Consider the following 23,715-nt stretch of genomic DNA (forward strand, 5'->3'; position numbering starts at 1 on the left):
TGACATTGCAAGCCCTGTGTATGCAGATTCACTGCCACTTCAACTTGGCATTTAAAAGTACTTGCCAAGCTCTAATCTCCCCTTTTTCTACATATATGTCACCCCTAAGGTAGGCCCTAGATAACCCATAGGGCAGGCTGCTATGTAGATAAAAGGAAGGACATGTACCTGTGCAGCTTATATTTTCTGGTAGTGTAAAACTCCCAAATTCGTTTTTACACTGCTGTGAGGCCTGCTCCTTTCATAGGCTAACATTAGGACTACACTCTTATACTGTTTGAGTGGTAGATTCTGATCTGAAAGGAGTAACAAGATCATATTTAGTATGGCCAGAATTATAATACAAAATCCTGCTGACTGGTGAAGTTGGATTTAATATTACTGTTTTAGAAATGACACTTTTAGAAAGTGAGCATTTCTCTGCATTTAAATCCTTTTGTGCCTTACAGTCTGGCTGGGTTAGTTGACAGCTCCCTTGTGCATTCCACTCAGACAAACCCCAAACACAGGATGCTCAGTCACACATCTGCATATTGAATGGGTCGTCCTGGGCTGGAAGGGTTGAGGGCCAGACACTTACATGTCAACGGACAGTAGCCTGCCCTCACACAAAGGACTGCCTTATCCCCTACTGGGACCCTAGCAAACAGGATGGAACTGAAAGGGGACCTGGTGCATTTCTTTGAAGTCTCCCCCACCTCAAAGGCACAATAGGGTATTTAAGCAGGGCCTCTTCTGGACAAGATACCCCTGGAGAAGAATCCCTGAAACAGAACCTGCAACCTACCAAGAGGAACTGCCTGGCTGCCCAAATGACTCACCTGACTGCTTTCAGGCAAAGGACTGTTGCCCTGTTTTTGCCCTCCTGCCTTGCTGTCCTCTGGGTCTGCTGAGAAGTGCTCTCCAAGGGCTTGGAAATAGCTTTCCTCCTGTTCCATGAAGTCTCTGGACCAAAAATACTTCATCCAGCAAAATAACTCCTTGTGCGGCACAAATTCGACTTACAGCCTGCAAGAAACAACGCACAGCGTGCATCGCGGTGAGAAAATCACTGCACACCTAATCGGAATGAAGCAGCCCGGCTCCCGGAAGTGGAGATCACTGCAGCACCAGTGTTGTGACCAGAACTTCGATACACAGCCCACGGAATGGACGCAAAGCCGAGCCAGAATGACGCATCCCAACTTCCTGAGAGGAATCGCTGCAGCGCCTGCCGTGCAGCAGAAATTTCCACGCATCGCCCACCGGATCAACGCAGCCCCTGTGACTTCGTCCTGCACACCCAGGATTTCCACACATGGTCCCCGGGGTGTCCAAAAACCCCACAACCTAAAGAGGATCCCAGAGAACGCACCAGAAATGGACGCAAAGCCTGCCCTGCGTGAAAACTCACTGACGCATCGTCTGTGTGCACCAGAAAAATCGACACACATCTCCCTGTTTTCCACGCATCTCCTCCTCTGTGGTCCCTTGCGGAGAATTTGAATGCAAGCTATGTACTTTGTGCATGCAAGAGACACTTATTGCTTTTTATTTAAAGACTAAAGACTTCTTTTATCATTTCCTACAGTGATAATTCAAAGTGTACTTATCAAATCTTAATAGTTTTCACCTGCATTTATCCACATAAATATTATACATTTTTCTAAACACTGTGTGGTGTACTTTTGTGGTGTTCTACTGTGTTATTGCATGATTTATTGCACTAATACTTTACACATTGCCTTCTAAGTTAAGCCTGACTGCTCAGTGCCAGGCTACCAGAGGGTGGGCACAGGATAATTTAGATTGTGTGTGACTTACCCTTATTAGCAAGAGGGTCCTTGCTTGGACAGGGGTTAACCTGACCGACAACCAAAGACCCCATTTCTAACATTGGTGATCAGCAGTGAGGATAGGACTTGTATTTGTGCAGTGACATGCAATACCTAAGTGTTCACTACCTACCCACAGTTGAAGGTCAACGTTATCTTTTTCTGCAATTTTATTTTCTGCCTGCTTTTTAACTAAATCCTTATTCAACATGTCTATGGCTGGGTCTCAAGCAGAAGCTGAAGATTTTGATCTAGCCGCGCTGGAGACATGCACTGTCAAACAGCTGAAGGGGTTCAGCCAGGGGTTAGGGGTACCCACCCAGGGTACCTCCAGGAAGGGGAGTACCCAAAGGCTCTGAAGGCCTGGGCAGAAGCCCATTCAGAGGAGGATGTTGAGTAGGAGGAGCAAGAGGATGGCCCTTCAGAGGATTTCTTGCCAGTAGTGGGGGATGTTACCCCTGGAATTGTGCCCCCTAGTAGACCAGGGAGCAGTGTCTCTAGCCATGCCCTGACCACAGAGGAGAGGAGGGAGGAGAGAGAATTTCAACTTCAAATGGCAAAGTTAAACCTGGAAGCAGAGGAGAGAAAAGCAGAGAGAGAGGCTGAGAGAGCAGCCAAACAAGCTGAAGCTGGGAGGGCCTTGGCTGAAAAGAATATTTTGTTAGGTCATGAATTGAGTCTCAAGGAGCTGGATATTAAGGCGAGACAGTCGATGATGGTGACAGCATACATGCAGGACCTGCTGGGGAAAATGTAGTGCCAAGTTATGTGTTGAGAGATGATATTGACAAGTGGTTGGCTGCTTATGAAGTTGCACTAAGGGCTCATGGGGTCTCTGAAGAGCAATGGGGGGTGGCCTTGTGGTGGTATGCACCAGTAGTGAGAGGGACACACTCCTTCCATTGGATCCTAAGGATCAAAACAGATACACACCCATGAAAGCTGCTTTGCTTGCCAAAGTTGGGCTGACACCTGAGAAGTACCGTCAGAGGTTCAGGAACAGCACCAAACTCTCCACATAGAACTGGGTTGGCCTTTTTTTATTTGTCCAGTAAGGCACTGAATGTATGGGTGCAGGGCAGTAAAGTAGATGACTATTTGGGGTTATATAATTTGATCCTGAAAGAGCATAGGTTCAGTGTTTGCTTTACAGAGTTGCACCAGCATCTAGTTGACAGTAAGCTGACTGACCCTATAAAGCTTGCTGAGGAGGTGAACCCCTGGGTTAGCACCAGAGTGTCCAAAAAGGGACACCCACAAAGGTGGGAGAAAAAATTAAAAAACAGGGAGTTCTCAAAAGGCCCCCAAAACAATTCCCAAAGGGGGGTTGGTAACCAGTCCCCACCTGAAACTTACAGGAAGCCAGGGTACTTTGACAAGAAGAAAGGGAAGTTTATCTCCAGATGCTTAGAGTGCTTCAAGTTGGAGCACTACAAGGGCAACCCCCAATGCCCCAAGAAGGCACAGCCCACCATTTGAGGGCAGACCCCTGGGTTGGCTAGTGTAGCGCTCGGGGGAGGTGGTCCCAGTTAGCTTTGGGGAGAAGATAGAGGTGTCACTAGTATCCCTGGGAGATGAGGAAATGGTGCCAAAAGCCCACATGCCTGCCAATACTTCCAAGTATAGGTGGTGGTTCACCATTGGTGGGCAAAGGGTGGAGGCTCTGTGTGACACAGGAGCCAGTATGACTACTGTCAGGGGTCAGCTGGTGTCAGCAGAGAAAGCCATCCCTAATACATTCTACCAGGCCATAGTCGCTGACAATTGCAAGAACCACCTACCGGTAGCTCTGGTTCCCTTTGAATAGGGGGAGGTCTCTGGTACTATAAAAGTAGCTGTGAGTCCTTCCAGGCCTGTAGATTGCCAGTTAGGCAATGATCTTGAGCATACTGCCTGAAAGGAGGTAGAGCTTAGATCCCTGCTTGAGATGTTAGGTTTGCCTGAGTGGGTCTGCATGACCACATGGTCCATGGCTGCCTGGGAAGGGAGTCAAGGGTGTCTGGACCCTGAAACAATGGCCCAGACAGCTGCACAGAGGAAGGAAAGGGGTGCAGAAAACCAGCCTCAGGTGTTCCCACTGTGGTGGACGGGGTCCAAGAGGAGGAGGCCCCTGAGCCAACTGGAGAGGATATTGCCGCCGTCGGTAACTTACATGAGCTTGTTGGCTGGCAAGTGGAAGTGGGGACAACCACGGAGGAATTCTGCAGAGTGCAGAAAGAGTGCCCCACTCTTGAGGGTCTGATGCAACCGGCCTCAGCCCAAGCAGCAAGTGAAGCCTCTTGCAATCACCACATATATTGGGAGGAATGATCTCCTCTACAGAGAACCTAAGGTTCCAGCCATTGGGGCAGCTCTCGTGCTGGTGGTCACCCAGTGTTACCAGGCCTTCCTACTGGGCCTGGCTCACGACATCCCCCTGGCAGGACATTTGGGGCAAGACAAGACCTTTGCCAGGCTTGTCACCCACTTCCATTGGCCTAGAATGCAGGTAGCCTCAGATAATTTCTGTAGGGCATGCCCAACCTGCCAGGCTAGTAGGAAGACAGGGAAAAGGCTTAAGGCCCCCATTATCCCACTTACTGTCATTGGCACCCCTTTGAAAGGGTGGGCATTGAAGTCATTGTTCCCGTGGACCCCAAAACCGTTCTAGGCAAAAGGTTTTTCCTGGTTTTGGATGACCATGCCACCCGCTATCCAGAGGCAATCCCTCTAAGGACAGTGACTGCACCGGTGGTGACCAGAGCTCTGATGGGGATATTTTTCCATGTGCGGTTCCCAAAGGAGGTTGTGTCTGACAGAGGCACAAACTTCATGTCAGCCTACATGAAGTCCATGTGGGATGAGTATGGGGTACCTGTTTACCACCCCTTACCATCTGCAAATCAATGGGCTTGTTGAGACATTCAACAAGACCCAAAAAGATATGATCACTGGCCTCCCTGAGGCCGTGAGGCATAAGTGGGATGTCCTGTTGCCATGCCTTCTCTTTGCTTATAGAGAGGTGCCCCAGAAGTGGTGTGGTTCAGCCCCTTTGAACTTCTCTATGGTTACCCTGTCAGGGGACCATTAAGCATAGTCAAGGAGGGAAGGGAGGAAGCTCCTAAGAGACCTCCCCAGGATGTGGTCAGTTACATGCTGGCGCTCAGCAACCAGACACAGTGTTTCTGGAAACAGGCCAAGAGTATCCTTGAAGCCAGTCAAGAGGTGATGAAGGAGTGGTATGACCAGAAGGCCATTCTGGTTGAATTCTCACCTGGAGACACAATATGAGTGATTGAGCCAGTAGAGCCTTAAGCTCTCCAGGACCGTAGGACTGGCCCATTTGAAGTGAAGGAGTGAAAAGGGGAGGCCACTTACGTAGTGGACCTCAAGACCCCTAGAAAACCCTTAAGGTTTCTCCACCACAACAGGCTGAAGCCTCATTTTGAGAGGTCTGACATCAGCCTGCTTCTTCTGACAGAAGAGGGCATGGAAGAGGAGAGTGAGCCTCTCCCCGACCTCCTCTCCGCCAAAGAAAGTGATGGGTCAGTGGAGGATGTTGATCTCTCTGACTCCCTGACTCCAGAAGAGAGAGGAGACTGCTATGAGTTATTGGAGCAGTTCTCTTCCCTGTTTTCACTCACTCCTGGTCTTACCCACTTGTGTGTCCACAATATTGACACAGGAGACAGTCCCCTTGTAAAGAACAAAATGTATAGGTTGTCAGACTAAGTGAAGGCCAGCATCAAGGAGGAAGTAGCCAAGATGCTGGCTCTAGGGGTTATTGAGAAGTCCAGTAGACCCTGGGCCAGCCCTGTGGTGCTGGTACCCAAAGTTGCTGCACCCGGCGCCAAGCCAGAACTCCAGTTCTGCATGGACTACTGGGGTCTCAACTCAGTCACACAGACTGACGCTCACCCCACCCCCCAAGCTGATGAGCTCAGAAACAGGCTAGGCTCTGCCAAGTTCTTCAGTACTTTTGATCTCACGTCAGGGTATTGGCAGATCGCCTTGACTGAGGGGGGCTAAAGAGAGATCTGCATTTTCCACGCCTGAGGGCCATTACCACTTCCGGGTGATACCCTTTGGGTTGAAGAATGCCGCCGCTACCTTCCAACGGTTGGTTAACGGGGTCCTAGCTCGCAAGGATGCCTTCTTTGCAGCCTACCTAGACGAAATAGCCATCTATAGTTCCAGCGGGGAGAAACACCTGCTCCACCTCAAGGAGGTGCTTCAGGCCCTGCCATGGGCAGTCCTGACCATCAAGGCCAGTAAGTGCCAGATTGGACAGGGTTCCCTGGTTCTGATTCAGAATTATCAAAGAGGAGTGAATGTAGGGTGCATGTAAGCAAACCCAGAGGATGTAAGCATCTTTAAATTCATATTAATGTTTGCACAACATGCAGCTTTCGTCACAGCAACCATCATGTGGTGCATATTGTTAGAAATTGGATCTTTGGTAGGCAGTCAGGTTAACCCCTGTCCAAGCAAGGACCCTCACTCTAGTCAGGGTAAACCAGAAACACCCTCAGCTAACCCCTGCTCACCCTCTTGGTAGCCTGGCACCAAGGTGTAAAGTATTTGTACCAACACACACAGTAACTCAATGAAAACAGTACAAAATGACACAACACAGGTTTGGAAAAATAGGAAATATGTATCTAAACAAAATGAGACCAGAACAACAAAGATCCACCACACACAAGTCAAGTTATGAATTAAAAAGAAAAAGAGTCTTAAATCCGATTGTAAACAGATAAAACACTGTTAGCATTGAAAAGTACCTGGGTAGCGTCAAAATAACACGCACTGGAGAGCGTGTGTCGAAAAAGGTAAGCGGTGCGTCGATTTCTCACCCGCAAGCAATAATCGTGCGTTGATCCGGGCAGCACTCGGGTCTGGGCTGGCGTTGCATCGGTTTCCCACACCCAGCAAGGTTTGCATTGAAATTTCCTGCTGCACGGTATCAACAAAACTGAGCAATGTGGGTTGCGACATTAACAGCCACTGTCAGCGGGTGTTGTGCGTCGTTCTTCGAGCTACGTGCATCGATTTTCCAGCCGCGCTGCTGGTGGAGCGTCAATTTCTGCCGCAAACTCGGCGGCAAATCGTTTTTCATCTGTGTCTCGGAAGGTGCGTTGATATTTTCCCCGCACGGCAGTCTGTGCGTTGATTTTCATCCTTGGCCTGCCAGCTTCACCTTCCAAGGCCCCAGGAACTGGATGGGCCCCACTTAGCAGGGCAGGAGTCTCAGCAGAGAGTCCGGGTGCAGGCAGGAGAAGTCTTTGATGGCCCTGAGACTTCAGCAACAGGAGGCAAGCTCAGGACAAGCACTTGGAGATTTCATCACAAGCAGGAAGGCACACAAAGTCCAGTCTTTGTCCTCTTGCACAGGCAGAAGCATCAACTGCAGGATAGCTCAACAAAGCACAGTCTCAGGCTGGGCAGCACTTCTCCTCAGCTCTTCAGCTCTTCTCCAGGCAGAGGTTCCTCCTGATGTCCAGAAGTGATCTAAATTCTGTGGTTTTGGGTGCCCTTCTTATACCCATTTTGGCCTTTGAAGTAGGCTTACTTGAAAGGCAAGTCTCTCTTGTTTGTGAAATCTTGCCTTGCCCAGCCAGGCCCCAGACAAACACCAGGGGGTTGGAGACTGCATTGTGTGAAGGCAGGCACAGCCCTTTCAGGTGTAAGTGACCACTTCTCCCCTCCCTACTAGCACAGATGGCTCATCAGGATATGCAGGCTACATCTCAGCTCCTTTTCCGTCACTGTCTAGAGAGAGGTGCAAACAGCCCAACTGTCAAACTGACCCAGACATGCAATCCACAAACAAGCAGAGTCACAGAATGATTTAAGCAAGAAAATGTTCCCTTTCTAAAAGTGGCATTTTCAAACACACAGTCTTAAAACCAACTTTATTAAAAGATGTATTTTTAAATTTTGAGCTCAGAGACCCCAGACTCCACATGTCTATCTTCCCCCTAAAGGGAATCTACACTTTAATCATGTTAACCTATGAGAGAGATAGGCCTTGCAGCAGTGAAAACCGAATTTGGCAGTATTTCACTGTCAGGACATATAAAACACATTAGTATATGTCCTACCTTAAACATGCACTGCACCCTGCCCATGGGGCTACTTAGGGCCTACCTTAGAGGTGTCTTACATCTAATAAAAGGGAATGTTTAGGCCTGGCAAGTGGGTGCATTTGCCAAGTCAAATTGGCAGTTAAAATCTGCACACACAGACACTGCAGTGGCAGGTCTGAGCCATGTTTACAGGACTACTATTGTGGGTGGCACAACCAGTGCTGCAGGCCCACTAGTAGCATTTGATTTACCGGCCCTGTGCACCTCTAGTGCACTGTACTAGGGACTTACCAGTAAATCAAATATGTCAATCATGAAAAGCCAATTACAGACACTTTTTCTACTTTAGCACTGGATAGCAGTGGTAAAGTGCCCAGAGTAACACAAACAACAAAAATAAAGTCCAGCACACATCAACAACCTGAGGAACAGAGGCAAAAAGTTAAGGGAGACCACGCCAAGGATGAAGAGTCTAACAAGGGGAATGTTCATATAATTCCATGCACTGTCAGTGGAAACTACCACCCAACAACCACTGAGCAACCCCTTTTGACAGGGTATGGCAGTGGATATATTGCCATTGTGCTTGCTTTAAGCTTACTTAAAGTATCCACACAAAGTTCCCTTACTTAGTTTCATTTCCTTACATTTTGTTAATTTCATATACTTCTGGCACATTGCAATCTGAAAAGAAAAAAAAAAAATGATGTCAAGTCCATGTTTACATTTTACATTACTGAGATAGCTACATCACTACATGCATATGGAACATACATATGTGCCTATTGGTCCACCAATCTCCAGTCCACGATGGTCGATGAGATCAGCCTTCCATGCTACCACATCAGCCCATCAATGCTTAATTCAGATAACAGTCCTACCCACAGCAAACATCTTCTAGTGATGCCAGTACGCACGATCCCATCAAACTTTTTTGTTCTTGGGTGGGTAGTTCTGGCTGACCCTAACGCCCAGAGGCCAGCAAACCGGGTAAGTAATGGGTTATCAGGCAGATTAATACACCCAACTCTACCTCAGAAAAGTTCTCCCCCCTCCCTAATATTTCCCTATCCCTCCCAGACAAACTAAAACCCCAAAAAGCCACTTACAACTATGACTACCCCTAACAGATGAAACCCCTAAAAAACAAACTCCCAACAGTACAGTGACAGATATCTTGAGAAAACAACCATAAAGGACAAAAAGGTATTACAAACACACAAGACAGGGACAGATCACACACTGACAAGACCAAAAGATAACTACAGACACTTTCAGAAACACCTAGCACAAACTAACGGATAGTAAGAGAAAATGAAAGTAACTTCACACTTCCTAGTATGAAACTCCACACTTCTGAATATGCAGCCTACCACACCCACTGCATCATTTCCTGGGTGTATTGCACTTGTTTTCGACAATTGTGTCTTTTTTTATGACACATTCCTACTGAAAAAAAACATTGCTCAGTGAGCGTACAATGCATTAGCACTTCTACAGTCACTTTTATGCAATGGCGTTTGTTGCACGGCTTACAACCAGCACCACTAGTGCTATACATCACCGGTGCGATGCATGGGTTATGACCCATGCAAGCGGCCTAATGTGTGGCATCTAATGTAAAGTCCTATAAAATGCAGGAAATTGTACTTTGGGCACACTTCTTTTGGTCCTGGATTTATAGCAGACAGGTTTTAAGTTTGCTTATGTGTGACCTTTCAGTGGTCATAGCCTGCTTATGTGTGACATTACACCTTCTTAGGTGTGACATATTGAGTGACACGGTATTGTGAGGGGAACCAAGATACTACTGTCACATAAGAAGACATTTTTCAAATTTACTTCATTTTGCGTTTTGTTGTAGGCATGGGTGGGCTTAGGTGGCTGTGGCCATGCAGGAAATATGTCATAAATGCGTTACTATACCTGTGTTGCGTAGTACTTGGCACAGCTGTGGACTGGGTGGGCACCACTTGTCACATCTGTGTGACAAAGGGCAGTGTCTAGGTGGTAAATCTGGGTGGTTGTAAATTGTTCATGCCCCTTTCCATTAAAAAAATATAGGTCAGCACATGGACCGTGGATTAGTCTGGTTTCAAAGAGTGCATGCGCATTCCTATTTACCCAGCCAGGGGAACAGCAAGCAACATGGCAACAGAGCAAGGCAGGAATCACGAGCTGTCTGATTGTACTTCAGTTGTCACAGCATTACCAGGATACACACCTGAATGTCCTCCACAGTCATGTGTACACTGCATGACATTGCATTAAATATTTGGAGCAATAGTCCCATGTTACCTAATGGGTCTGACAACATGATTGAGAAATGTTTAGGCCTACTTCTAGGTTAGAAGATGCCATTGACTCGATGTTCCAGAAACAGTCAGAGTCAGAAAAACTAGGAGACAGATATTTCACAAAGTGGCACAGAGCATCACAGCAAGTACCTTGCTGTGCTGCACAGCATCACCTGGAAAGGGCAGGTATAGCCACTTTTTAAGCAGTATGGTACAGTCCTGTCCTTTCACCATGCAGTGGCACACAGTGGGCTGCCTAGCACAAACAAAGCACCCTCACAACATGGTACAAGTGTGACTGCATTGCATGCATGATTGTTTTAGTGCAGGAAGGTGCAGCTTACGCAACATAAACAATCCTTAGAGGCATACTCCTCTATGTGTGCCACAGAATGCAATACACATAGGAAGTGGAAGTGACTTGAACAACTTACGTCATTTATCCTTGTTATGCATTACCTGGGAAGGCATAGATTTATGTGACACATTTCCAGGTTTACCATGTTTGTTATACATGACATGCATCATCAGCCATGGGAGTTGCATGGATACACCCACAAAACACCCATAGAAGACCTTCCTTACACACAGTAACGCAACACAGCATTTAGTGCTGTGTTGCATTACTCCAGATTTTGGACGCCATTCCAAGTCACACAAAGTGGCCTGGCATGTCCTCAAATAAATATCAGACTTAGGAGTTTGCATTGCACATATACCACAATCCATGGTGCAAGTATGAGGCACACCATTCGTACATATGCACCTAGCTCCATTGACAGACACAGAGATGTCTATTATTTAATAAATTTTACATATTTGTTGGTATGTTGCAAACTTCATGATTTATGTACCAACAAGTAAGACATTCCCATATCGGCCATTCTGGAAGCGCTTTTTGATGATACTGTGCCAGGAGATGTAGGCATCATGTGAACATACAGGATATTTGACCAACACATTGATGAACATCCCCAGATGGTCCACGAGGGTCTGGATGTTGATTGAGTAGGTGTGCTTCTGGTTCCTGTACAAGTGTGATGTTTCAGCAGGGGGAACCGAGTGCACATGTGTGCTATCCATAACACCTAACACATGAGGAAATCCCACAATGGCATAAAAACCTTGCTTGGTCTCTACCTGTTGTTAATGGGTCTTGGGGAATACGAGGCACTGGTATGCGAGCTGGATGCTGGCATCCAGGACATGAGTAGGAAGGCAGAACATGATTCCTGTGATATTTTTGCCACTCTGGCTGTTGTGACTTGGAAGGAACCAGAAGCAGGCATGTAAGCATGAGGAGCACAGCCATCAGTTTAACCAGTGGATTAATGTTAGTGGGCCTAGCAGTTGGTAGCAGGAGACTTGGCTCAATCTTTTGGAGCAATTCTATGACAGACTCCCTCCTGAGTCTATCTAATTTGATGACGTCATCCTCCCTGAGGTTGTTAAGAGATATGTGCTACCAGAACACACTGTCCCTCCTCCTTTGCTGCCTACATGGTGGCCTACTTGGGACTCCGAGCTACAGGATCACAAACTTCATGGTGTACTTGAGTTTTTCCAAAGTGTTTTAGATGTTCAGGTTTTTATACCACAGTCACTGTGTCATTTCCTACGATTGGGTTACTGATATCCAGATTTGTCAAAGCATTTTAGGCTTTGGGTGCACACATCCAAATGATGCGTCACACATTGCCAAACCCATAAATATCACTGCATTAGTTTTGCATGCAATTTTGTGGGGAACACCTACCTTGTATAATTTAATTTGTGCACGGTGAAGCTGGTTTAAGCACAGCTTTTGCCACACTCAAGCCATAAGAAATTAAACATTTAGGCGAGTGCATCATCTTATAGATATAGATTACTGCTTGCATCACCATTGCATCAAAAGTTTCAACACAACAGCAGCATAAGCCTCTCATAAATATGCCCATCAGTGCTCACTTTATGTGATACGGATTGTTACTACACTACTTGCTGTAGTGCTACCAAAAAATTCAAACCTATGTGTGCTCCTGGGATTTGTACAGGTATATTTTTGCTTACTTTGCAGTGACTTGTTTGTGAAACTAGCTCCCCAAAAATGCAGAAATGAATATGGGACTTTTGCACTTTGCTAGAAATACATGAAGTGCACGTTTTATCTTGCCATAATTATTATATACGAATGTCTGTAAAGTTCATTTGGCTGAAGGGAAAGCCTGCAATGCACAATTTTTTCAAAATTCTAACATAAGAAATACATGTTATTCACAGGCATATTTGATTTCGATTTCGGGAGCTAAATGTCAAGTAATGATGCTACCCATCGAAGTGGGTTACCTCTTATATACAAAATATATACAAAATATTATGAATGCAAGCGATGGTGCTCGCGTAAATTGAAAGCTGGAATGTGATAACCAGCTGAAATCGAGAGTATATGCCAGCCCTTTAATGAAGTTTACAGCAGTAGATCCCTTTGCAACGGATCAATAACTACTATTCCATGTTAAACAATTTAGGTTTTAACAATGTAAACTGTTATACTGGATAATACAGTTATTTTCTTTATATGATCTCACTAACATAGAAGCATGATAGTGTTTCTTGATGAATGTATGCTGTTGGATTCAGCAACTTCTCTCAGCAAAATTAATAGAATATACTGAAATGATTGACACAGAAATCATTACAAATAAAGTGCATACAAATAAGACAAACGGAGATAATTAGGTTTAGTTCAGAAAATAGAACTGGTAAATCCAAAAGTAATAAACGTGCTAGCCCTGTGACCTTAAATAAAAAGGCTTTTCTACTTAATTACTTTATTGCTACAATTTGGGAAATCAATAAAGGTCACCTACTTACCTAATAGAGAAAGAACACAATATTTTATATGATTGTCTTCTGACTTGAAATAAGGAGTGTTCAGCCAAGTGATCACGAATGTGGATGCATTTTATAATTGTGTTCTCTCTGTTCAATAAAATGGCATGATGCCTATTTGAAACAAATAGCACCATTGAGGCTTTGTAGATTCCTTGATATTCCTGGAAGCCAATTTGCTCTCATCCAAAAGGTACTGCTAATTACCATAGTGAAAGTCATATTTTACACCCTTGGTATTACGTTTAACCCACTACACTGTAAACTAATTGCCTCTTTTCAAGTCGACAGATACTATAGCATGGTATTACCAGTCCAGATTTTACAATTATTTGATGGCATAACCCATTCTATTTACCAGCTATTGTAAGTATGAGCTGGGGGGATAAGAGGCAAGATCCAGTATAACCATGCCTTTTACTGCTCTTTTCCCAGAATTACAGACTCTATTCCTCTAAAACAAAATCCACATCCCACAAACAGATAACTTTTGCAATCAGAGAAGCCAGAGATAAAGTGCAGTAATGTCAAATGCGGTAACATCGACTGGTAAAATAAGATCCAGTACAACAGGGAATACTATGGCGGTAAGCACTATCAGTGCCAGGGAATTCCTTCCCTGGCACTGATAGGGGTCTCCACCACCCCCCATCCCTACCTCGACTCCCTCCCCTACCCCCCACCACCCCTGCCACCCCCCAAAGGTGGCAGGGTCCCCCTCCCCACCCCGACCCCCAACATCACATCACCCATTCCCACACGACACGAACGCAGGCACCGCCTACACACTCACACGCACACACGCCAACATACATGCCTACATACACACACACAGGCAGACACGCACACCCACATTCAAACATTCACGCACACATCCATACTGACATACCCACAGACATACACGCACTCATTCCCATACACACAGCACCCCCGCAAGCATACACCCACTCACACCCCCCCTTCACATACATACACGCGCACCCCCATGCAAGCACACAACACCCAACACCCCCCACCCCCCTCCCTTCACGGACGATCGACTTACCTGGTCCAACGATCCTCCGGGAGGGGACAGGAGCCATGGGGGCAGCTCCGCCGACACCACACCGCCAACAGAACAACGCCACGCCGAATCACAGGACGTGATTCGCTGGGCGGTGTTCTGTTGGCGTGGCGGTGGAGCAACCTCCACTTCCCCGCCTTCCGCCAGTATGGCTGTTGCCGGCTCTCCGTCTGAAAAAGGACGGAGAGCTGCCAACGGTCATAATAGGCCGCGCGGAAAACTGCCACCACTGGCGGTCTTCCGCACGGGGGTCCCTCGGCGGTCTTTCAAAAAGACCGCCGAGGTCAAAATGACCCCCATAGTCTTTGGTGCCTAACAGTGACAGTGTGCTATGGCTGGTTTCCAGGAATTGCCACTGTGTCTCCAGGCAGACCCACAAGGGCTAGTCTTGTGTATGTTGCACAATGCCTTGTTGCGTGGTGACTATCTGTAAGTTTAATCTGCACGGAGGCACTGACGTTTCCTGTTGCTGTGGAAAGTACTGAGCCCTAGCCTGTGTACAACCTTAGTGATAACCCCTGTGTGTTTGTCCATTACTGACCTGTTCCATATTTGTTCACCTTTCTGTTTTCTCTGCTTTACCATAGCTGGCCTTTCCCCTTGTATACCTTGAGCTGCTCTTCTACTTTGGTACACTACCTCCTTGTGAGATACTCTGTGAACTCAAGGAGTTCCCCTACCAGAGTCCTGACTATACCTGCCCGACACCTTGACACCATGGAGCCCAATCCTGACACAGGGTACACATGCCCACACACTTGAACTGGACACATCTGTAGAATGAAAGTCTGAAAATATGTGAACACATGCAGCCAGGGAAGCAGGTCCACCACAGCATCACAAGTAACATAGGTAATTGTAATGAGTCAAACGGAGGTATACCAAACATTTTATGGGTGGAATTAAGGCACAGTGTCTCAAACACAGTGTAAGGAAATGCCTCCTTGGCATGGTTGCCCCCTGACTTTTTGCCTTTGCTGATGCTATGTTTACAATTGAAAGTGTGCTGAGGCCTGCTAACCAGGCCCCAGCACCAGTGTTCTTTCCCTAACCTGTACTTTTGTATCCACAATTGGCAGACCCTGGCATCCAGATAAGTCCCTTGTAACTGGTACTTCTAGTACCAAGGGCCCTGATGCCAAGGAAGGTCTCTAAGGGCTGCAGCATGTCTTATGCCACCCTGGAGACCTCTCACTCAGCACAGACACACTGCTTACCAGCTTGTGTGTGCTGGTGAGGACAAAACGAGTAAGTCGACATGGCACTCCCCTCAGGGTGCCATGCCAGCCTCTCACTGCCTATGCAGTATAGGTAAGACACCCCTCTAGCAGGCCTTACAGCCCTAAGGCAGGGTGCACTATACCATAGGTGAGGGTACCAGTGCATGAGCATGGTACCCCTACAGTGTCTAAACAAAACCTTAGACATTGTAAGTGCAGGGTAGCCATAAGAGTATATGGTCTGGGAGTCTGTTTTACACGAACTCCACAGCACCATAATGGCTACACTGAAAACTGGGAAGTTTGGTATCAAACTTCTCAGCACAATAAATGCACACTGATGCCAGTGTACATTTTATTGTAAAATACACCGCAGAGGGCACCTTAGAGGTGCCCCCTGAAACTTAACCAACTATCTGTGTAGGCTGACTGGTTCCAGCAGCCTGCCACACTAGAGACATGTTGCTGGCCCCATGGGGAGAGTGCCTTTGTCACTCTGAGGCCATTAACAAAGCCTGCACTGGGTGGAGATGCTAACACCTCCCCCAGGCAGGAGCTGTGACACCTGGCGGTGAGCCTCAAAGGCTCACCCCTTTGTCACAGCCCAGCAGGGCACTCCAGCTTAGTGGAGTTGCCCGCCCCCTCCGGCCACGGCCCCCACTTTTGGCGGCAAGGCTGGAGGGAACAAAGAAAGCAACAAGGAGGAGTCACTGGCCAGTCAGGACAGCCCCTAAGGTGTCCTGAGCTGAGGTGACTCTGACTTTTAGAAATCCTCCATCTTGCAGATGGAGGATTCCCCCAATAGGGTTAGGATTGTGACCCCCTCCCCTTGGGAGGAGGCACAAAGAGGGTGTACCCACCCTCAGGGCTAGTAGCCATTGGCTACTAACCCCCCAGACCTAAACACGCCCTTAAATTTAGTATTTAAGGGCTACCCTGAACCCTAGAAAATTAGATTCCTGCAACTACAAGAAGAAGGACTGCCCAGCTGAAAACCCCTGCAGCGGAAGACCAGAAGACGACAACTGCCTTGGCTCCAGAAACTCACCGGCCTGTCTCCTGCCTTCCAAAGATCCTGCTCCAGCGACGCCTTCCAAAGGGACCAGCGACCTCGACATCCTCTGAGGACTGCCCCTGCTTCGAAAAGACAAGAAACTCCCGAGGACAGCGGACCTGCTCCAAGAAAGGCTGCGACTCTGTTTCCAGCAGCTTTAAAGAACCCTGCAAGCTCCCCGCAAGAAGCGTGAGACTTGCAACACTGCACCCGGCGACCCCGACTCGGCTGGTGGAGATCCGACACCTCAGGAGGGACCCCAGGACTACTCTGATACTGTGAGTACCAAAACCTGTCCCCCCTGAGCCCCCACAGCGCCGCCTGCAGAGGGAATCCCGAGGCTTCCCCTGACCGCGACTCTTTGAACCTAAAGTCCCGACGCCTGGGAGAGACCCTGCACCCGCAGCCCCCAGGACCTGAAGGACCGGACTTTCACTGGAGAAGTGACCCCCAGGAGTCCCTCTCCCTTGCCCAAGTGGAGGTTTCCCCGAGGAATCCCCCCCTTGCCTGCCTGCAGCGCTGAAGAGATCCCGAGATCTCTCATAGACTAACATTGCGAACCCGACGCTTGTTTCTACACTGCACCCGGCCGCCCCCGCGCCGCTGAGGGTGAAATTTCTGTGTGGACCTGTGTCCCCCCCGGTGCCCTACAAAACCCCCCTGGTCTGCCCTCCGAAGACGCGGGTACTTACCTGCAAGCAGACCGGAACCGGGGCACCCCCTTCTCTCCATTCTAGCCTATGTGTTTTGGGCACCACTTTGAACTCTGCACCTGACCGGCCCTGAGCTGCTGGTGTGGTGACTTTGGGGTTGCTCTGAACCCCCAACGGTGGGCTACCTTGGACCAAGAACTAAGCCCTGTAAGTGTCTTACTTACCTGGTTAACCTAACAAATACTTACCTCCCCTAGGAACTGTGAAAATTGCACTGTGTCCACTTTTAAAACAGCTATTTGTGAATAACTTGAAAAGTATACATGCAATTTTGATGATTTGAAGTTCCTAAAGTACTTACCTGCAATACCTTTCGAATGAGATATTACATGTAGAATTTGAACCTGTGGTTCTTAAAATAAACTAAGAAAATATATTTTTCTATACAAAAACCTATTGGCTGGATTTGTCTCTGAGTGTGTGTACCTCATTTATTGTCTATGTGTATGTACAACAAATGCTTAACACTACTCCTTGGATAAGCCTACTGCTCGACCACACTACCACAAAATAGAGCATTAGTATTATCTCTTTTTGCCACTATCTTACCTCTAAGGGGAACCCTTGGACTCTGTGCATGCTATTCCTTACTTTGAAATAGCACATACAGAGCCAACTTCCTACATTGGTGGATCAGCGGTGGGGTACAAGACTTTGCATTTGCTGGACTACTCAGCCAATACCTGATCACACGACAAATTCCAAAATTGTCATTAGAAATTCATTTTTGCAATTTGAAATTTTTCTAAATTCTTAAAAGTCCTGCTAGGGCCTTGTGTGTTAAGTCCCTGTTTAGCATTGTCTTTTAGAGTTAAAAGTTTGTTAAAAGTTTGAAATTAGATTCTAGAAACAGTTTTAGATTCTTTAAAAAGTATTCCAACTCTTAGCAGAATAATGTCTGATACAGAGATGCAGGTGGTGGAACTCGACACCACACCTTACCTCCATCTTAAGATGAGGGAGCTAAGGTCTCTCTGTAATATAAAGAAAATAACCATTGGCTCCAGACCTACCAAAATTCAGCTCCAGGAGCTGTTGGCAGAGTTTGAAAAAGCCAACCCCTCTGATGATGACATCACAGAGGAAGAAATTAGTGACTTGGAGGCCAATGTCCCTCCTCCAGTCCTAAATAGGGAGAACAGGACCCCTCAAGTCCTGTCTCCAACTGTGTTAGTCAGAAATAGTGAGTCCCTCACAGGAGGGTCCCACATTTCTGAAATCACTGAGGATGCTCTCAGTGAAGATGACCTCCTGTTAGCCAGGATGGCCAAAAGATTGGCTTTAGAGAGACAGCTCCTAGCCATAGAAAGGGAAAGACAAGAGATGGGCCTAGGACCCATCAATGGTGGCAGCAATATAAATAGGGTCAGAGATTCTCCTGACATGTTAAAAATCCCCAAAGGGATTGTGACAAAATATGAAGATGGTGATGACATCACCAAGTGGTTCACAGCTTTTGAGAGGGCTTGTGTAACCAGAAAAGTGAACAGATCTCACTGGGGTGCTCTCCTTTGGGAAATGTTCACTGGAAAGTGTAGGGATAGACTCCTCACACTCTCTGGAAAAGATGCAGAATCTTATGACCTCATGAAGGGTACCCTGATTGAGGGCTTTGGATTCTCCACTGAGGAGTACAGGATTAGGTTCAGGGGGGCTCAAAAATCCTCGAGCCAGACCTGGGTTGACTTTGTTGACTACTCAGTGAAAACACTAGATGGTTGGATTCAAGGCAGTGGTGTAAGTAATTATGATGGGCTGTACAATTTATTTGTGAAAGAACACCTGTTAAGTAATTGTTTCAATGATAAACTGCATCAGCATCTGGTAGACCTAGGACCAATTTCTCCCCAAGAATTGGGAAAGAAGGCGGACCATTGGGTCAAGACAAGGGTGTCCAAGACTTCAACAGGGGGTGACCAAAAGAAAGGGGTCACAAAGACTCCCCAGGGGAAGGGTGATGAGACAACCAAAACTAAAAATAGTAAAGAGTCTTCTACAGGCCCCCAAAAACCTGCACAGGAGGGTGGGCCCAGAGCCTCTTCACAAAACAATGGGTACAAGGGTAAAAACTTTGATCCCAAAAAGGCCTGGTGTCATAGCTGTAAACAGCATGGACACCAAACTGGAGACAAGGCCTGTCCCAAGAAAGGTTCCACTCCAAACTCCCATCCAGGTAACACTGGTATGGCTAGTCTCCAAGTGGGATCAACAGTGTCCCCAGAGCAAATCAGGGTCCACACTGAAGCTACTCTAGTTTCTGAGGGTGGGGTGGATTTAGCCACACTAGCTGTCTGGCCGCCTAACATGCAAAAATACAGACAGCAACTCTTAATTAATGGGACTAGAATAGAGGGCCTGAGGGATACAGGTGCCAGTGTCACCATGGTGACAGAGAAACTGGTTTCCCCTGGCCAATACCTGACTGGAAAAACTTACACAGTCACCAACGCTGACAATCAGAGAAAAGTACATCCCATGGCAATGGTTACTTTAGAATGGGGAGGGGTCAATGGCCTGAAACAGGTGGTGGTCTCCTCAAATATCCCAGTGGACTGTCTGCTTGGAAATGACCTGGAGTCCTCAGCATGGGCTGAGGTAGAACTAAAAACCCATGCAGCAATGCTGGGTATCCCTGAACTGGTGTGTGTGAAAACCAGAGCACAATGCAAGGCACAGGGTGAACAAGTAGAGCTGGAGTCTGGAAGAATGGCCCAGCCTACCAAGAGGAAAGGAAAGTCAGTTGGGAAACCAACTGCAACACAGCAAAAGAAAGGGAACCTCTCTTCTCAGGAAGAAGTTCTGCCCTCTGAGGGAACTGAGCCTTTGGAGCTTGAACCTTATCAGGTTGAGCTCTTAGGCCCAGGGGGACCCTCAAGGGAGGAGCTGTGTAAGGGACAAGAAACCTGTCCCTCTCTTGAAGGCCTTAGGCAGCAAGCTGCTGAAGAGTCCAAAGGCAAGAAAAATGGGACGCATAGGGTCTATTGGGAAGATGGACTCCTGTACACTGAGGCCAGAGACCCCAAACCTGGTGCCACTAGGAGAGTGGTAGTGCCTCAGCTGTTCAGGAAGTTCATTCTAACATTGGCCCATGACATTCCCCTTGCTGGACATTTGGGACAAACCAAGATGTGGGAGAGGTTAGTCAACCACTTCTACTGGCCCAATATGTCCAACATGGTTAAGGAGTTTTGCCTCTCCTGTCCCACCTGTCAAGCCAGTGGTAAGACAGGTGGACATCCAAAGGCCCCCCTCATTCCACTTCCAGTGGTGGGGGTTCCCTTTGAAAGAGTGGGTGTGGACATAGTTGGTCCACTAGAACCTCCCACAGCCTCAGGAAATATGTATATCCTGGTAGTAGTGGATCATGCTACCAGGTATCCTGAAGCTATTCCCCTTAGGTCGACTACTGCCCCTGCAGTAGCCAAGGCCCTCATTGGTATCTTTACCAGAGTGGGTTTCCCTAAGGAGGTGGTGTCTGACAGAGGTACCAACTTCATGTCAGCATACCTAAAGCACATGTGGAATGAGTGTGGAGTGACTTATAAATTCACTACACCATACCATCCCCAAACTAATGGCTTGGTTGAGAGATTCAACAAGACATTAAAAGGCATGATCATGGGGCTCCCAGAAAAGCTCAAAAGGAGATGGGATGTCCTCTTGCCATGTCTGCTTTTCGCTTACAGAGAGGTGCCACAGAAGGGAGTAGGATTCTCACCCTTTGAACTTCTGTTTGGTCATCCTGTAAGGGGACCACTTGCCCTTGTTAAAGAAGGCTGGGAGAGACCTCTCCATGAGCCTAAACAGGACATAGTGGACTATGTACTTGGCCTTCGCTCTAGAATGGCAGAGTACATGGAAAAGGCAACCAAAAACCTTGAGGCCAGCCAACAGCTCCAGAAGTTTTGGTATGACCAAAAGGCTGCACTGGTTGAGTTCCAACCAGGGCAGAAAGTCTGGGTTCTGGAGCCTGTGGCTCCCAGGGCACTCCAGGACAAATGGAGTGGCCCTTACCCAGTACTAGAACAGAAGAGTCAGGTCACCTACTTGGTGGACCTGGGCACAAGCAGGAGCCCCAAGAGGGTGATCCATGTGAACCGCCTTAAGCTCTTCCATGACAGGGCTGATGTGAATCTGTTGATGGTAACAGATGAGGATCAGGAGGCAGACAGTGAACCTCTCCCTGATCTTCTGTCATCAGACCCAAAAGATGGCACAGTAGATGGAGTGATCTACTCAGACACCCTCTCTGGCCAACAGCAAGCTGATTGTAGGAGAGTCCTACAACAGTTTCCTGAACTCTTCTCCTTAACCCCTGGTCAGACACACCTGTGTACCCATGATGTGGACACAGGAGACAGCATGCCTGTCAAGAACAAAATCTTTAGACAATCTGACCATGTTAAGGAAAGCATCAAGGTGGAAGTCCACAAGATGCTGGAATTGGGAGTAATTGAGCGCTCTGACAGCCCCTGGGCTAGCCCAGTGGTCTTAGTCCCCAAACCTCACACCAAAGATGGAAAGAAAGAGATGAGGTTTTGTGTGGACTACAGAGGGCTCAATTCTGTCACCAAGACAGATGCCCATCCAATTCCAAGAGCTGATGAGCTCATTGATAAATTAGGTGCTGCCAAATTTCTAAGTACCTTTGACTTGACAGCAGGGTACTGGCAAATAAAAATGGCACCTGGAGCAAAAGAAAAGACAGCATTCTCCACACCTGATGGGCATTATCAGTTTACTGTTATGCCCTTTGGTTTAAAGAATGCCCCTGCCACCTTCCAAAGGTTGGTGAATCAAGTCCTTGCTGGTTTGGAGTCCTTTAGCACAGCTTATCTAGATGATATTGCTGTCTTTAGCTCCACCTGGCAGGATCACCTGATCCACCTGAAGAAGGTTTTGAAGGCTCTGCAATCAGCAGGCCTCTCTATCAAGGCATCCAAATGCCAGATAGGGCAGGGAACTGTGGTTTACTTGGGCCACCTTGTAGGTGGAGGCCAAGTTCAGCCACTCCAACCCAAGATCCAGACTATTCTGGACTGGGTAGCTCCAAAAACCCAGACTCAAGTCAGGGCATTCCTTGGCTTGACTGGGTATTACAGGAGGTTTGTGAAGGGATATGGATCCATTGTGACAGCCCTCACTGAACTCACCTCCAAGAAAATGCCCAAGAAAGTGAACTGGACTGTGGAATGCCAACAGGCCTTTGACACCCTGAAACAAGCAATGTGCTCAGCACCAGTTCTAAAAGCTCCAGAATATTCTAAGCAGTTCATTGTGCAGACTGATGCCTCTGAACATGGGATAGGGGCAGTTTTGTCCCAAACAAATGATGATGGCCTTGACCAGCCTGTTGCTTTCATTAGCAGGAGGTTACTCCCCAGGGAGCAGCGTTGGAGTGCCATTGAGAGGGAGGCCTTTGCTGTGGTTTGGTCCCTGAAGAAGCTGAGACCATACCTCTTTGGGACTCACTTCCTAGTTCAAACTGACCACAGACCTCTCAAATGGCTGATGCAAATGAAAGGTGAAAATCCTAAACTGTTGAGGTGGTCCATCTCCCTACAGGGAATGGACTTTATAGTGGAACACAGACCTGGGACTGCCCATGCCAATGCAGATGGCCTTTCCAGGTTCTTCCACTTAGAAAATGAAGACTCTCTTGGGAAAGGTTAGTCTCATCCTCTTTCGTTTGGGGGGGGGTTGTGTAAGGAAATGCCTCCTTGGCATGGTTGCCCCCTGACTTTTTGCCTTTGCTGATGCTATGTTTACAATTGAAAGTGTGCTGAGGCCTGCTAACCAGGCCCCAGCACCAGTGTTCTTTCCCTAACCTGTACTTTTGTATCCACAATTGGCAGACCCTGGCATCCAGATAAGTCCCTTGTAACTGGTACTTCTAGTACCAAGGGCCCTGATGCCAAGGAAGGTCTCTAAGGGCTGCAGCATGTCTTATGCCACCCTGGAGACCTCTCACTCAGCACAGACACACTGCTTACCAGCTTGTGTGTGCTGGTGAGGACAAAACGAGTAAGTCGACATGGCACTCCCCTCAGGGTGCCATGCCAGCCTCTCACTGCCTATGCAGTATAGGTAAGACACCCCTCTAGCAGGCCTTACAGCCCTAAGGCAGGGTGCACTATACCATAGGTGAGGGTACCAGTGCATGAGCATGGTACCCCTACAGTGTCTAAACAAAACCTTAGACATTGTAAGTGCAGGGTAGCCATAAGAGTATATGGTCTGGGAGTCTGTTTTACACGAACTCCACAGCACCATAATGGCTACACTGAAAACTGGGAAGTTTGGTATCAAACTTCTCAGCACAATAAATGCACACTGATGCCAGTGTACATTTTATTGTAAAATACACCACAGAGGGCACCTTAGAGGTGCCCCCTGAAACTTAACCAACTATCTGTGTAGGCTGACTGGTTCCAGCAGCCTGCCACACTAGAGACATGTTGCTGGCCCCATGGGGAGAGTGCCTTTGTCACTCTGAGGCCAGTAACAAAGCCTGCACTGGGTGGAGATGCTAACACCTCCCCCAGGCAGGAGCTGTGACACCTGGCGGTGAGCCTCAAAGGCTCACCCCTTTGTCACAGCCCAGCAGGGCAC

The sequence above is a fragment of the Pleurodeles waltl genome, chromosome 8, assembly GCF_031143425.1.
Source record: "Pleurodeles waltl isolate 20211129_DDA chromosome 8, aPleWal1.hap1.20221129, whole genome shotgun sequence".
In the NCBI taxonomy this organism is placed as follows: Eukaryota; Metazoa; Chordata; class Amphibia; order Caudata; family Salamandridae; genus Pleurodeles; species Pleurodeles waltl.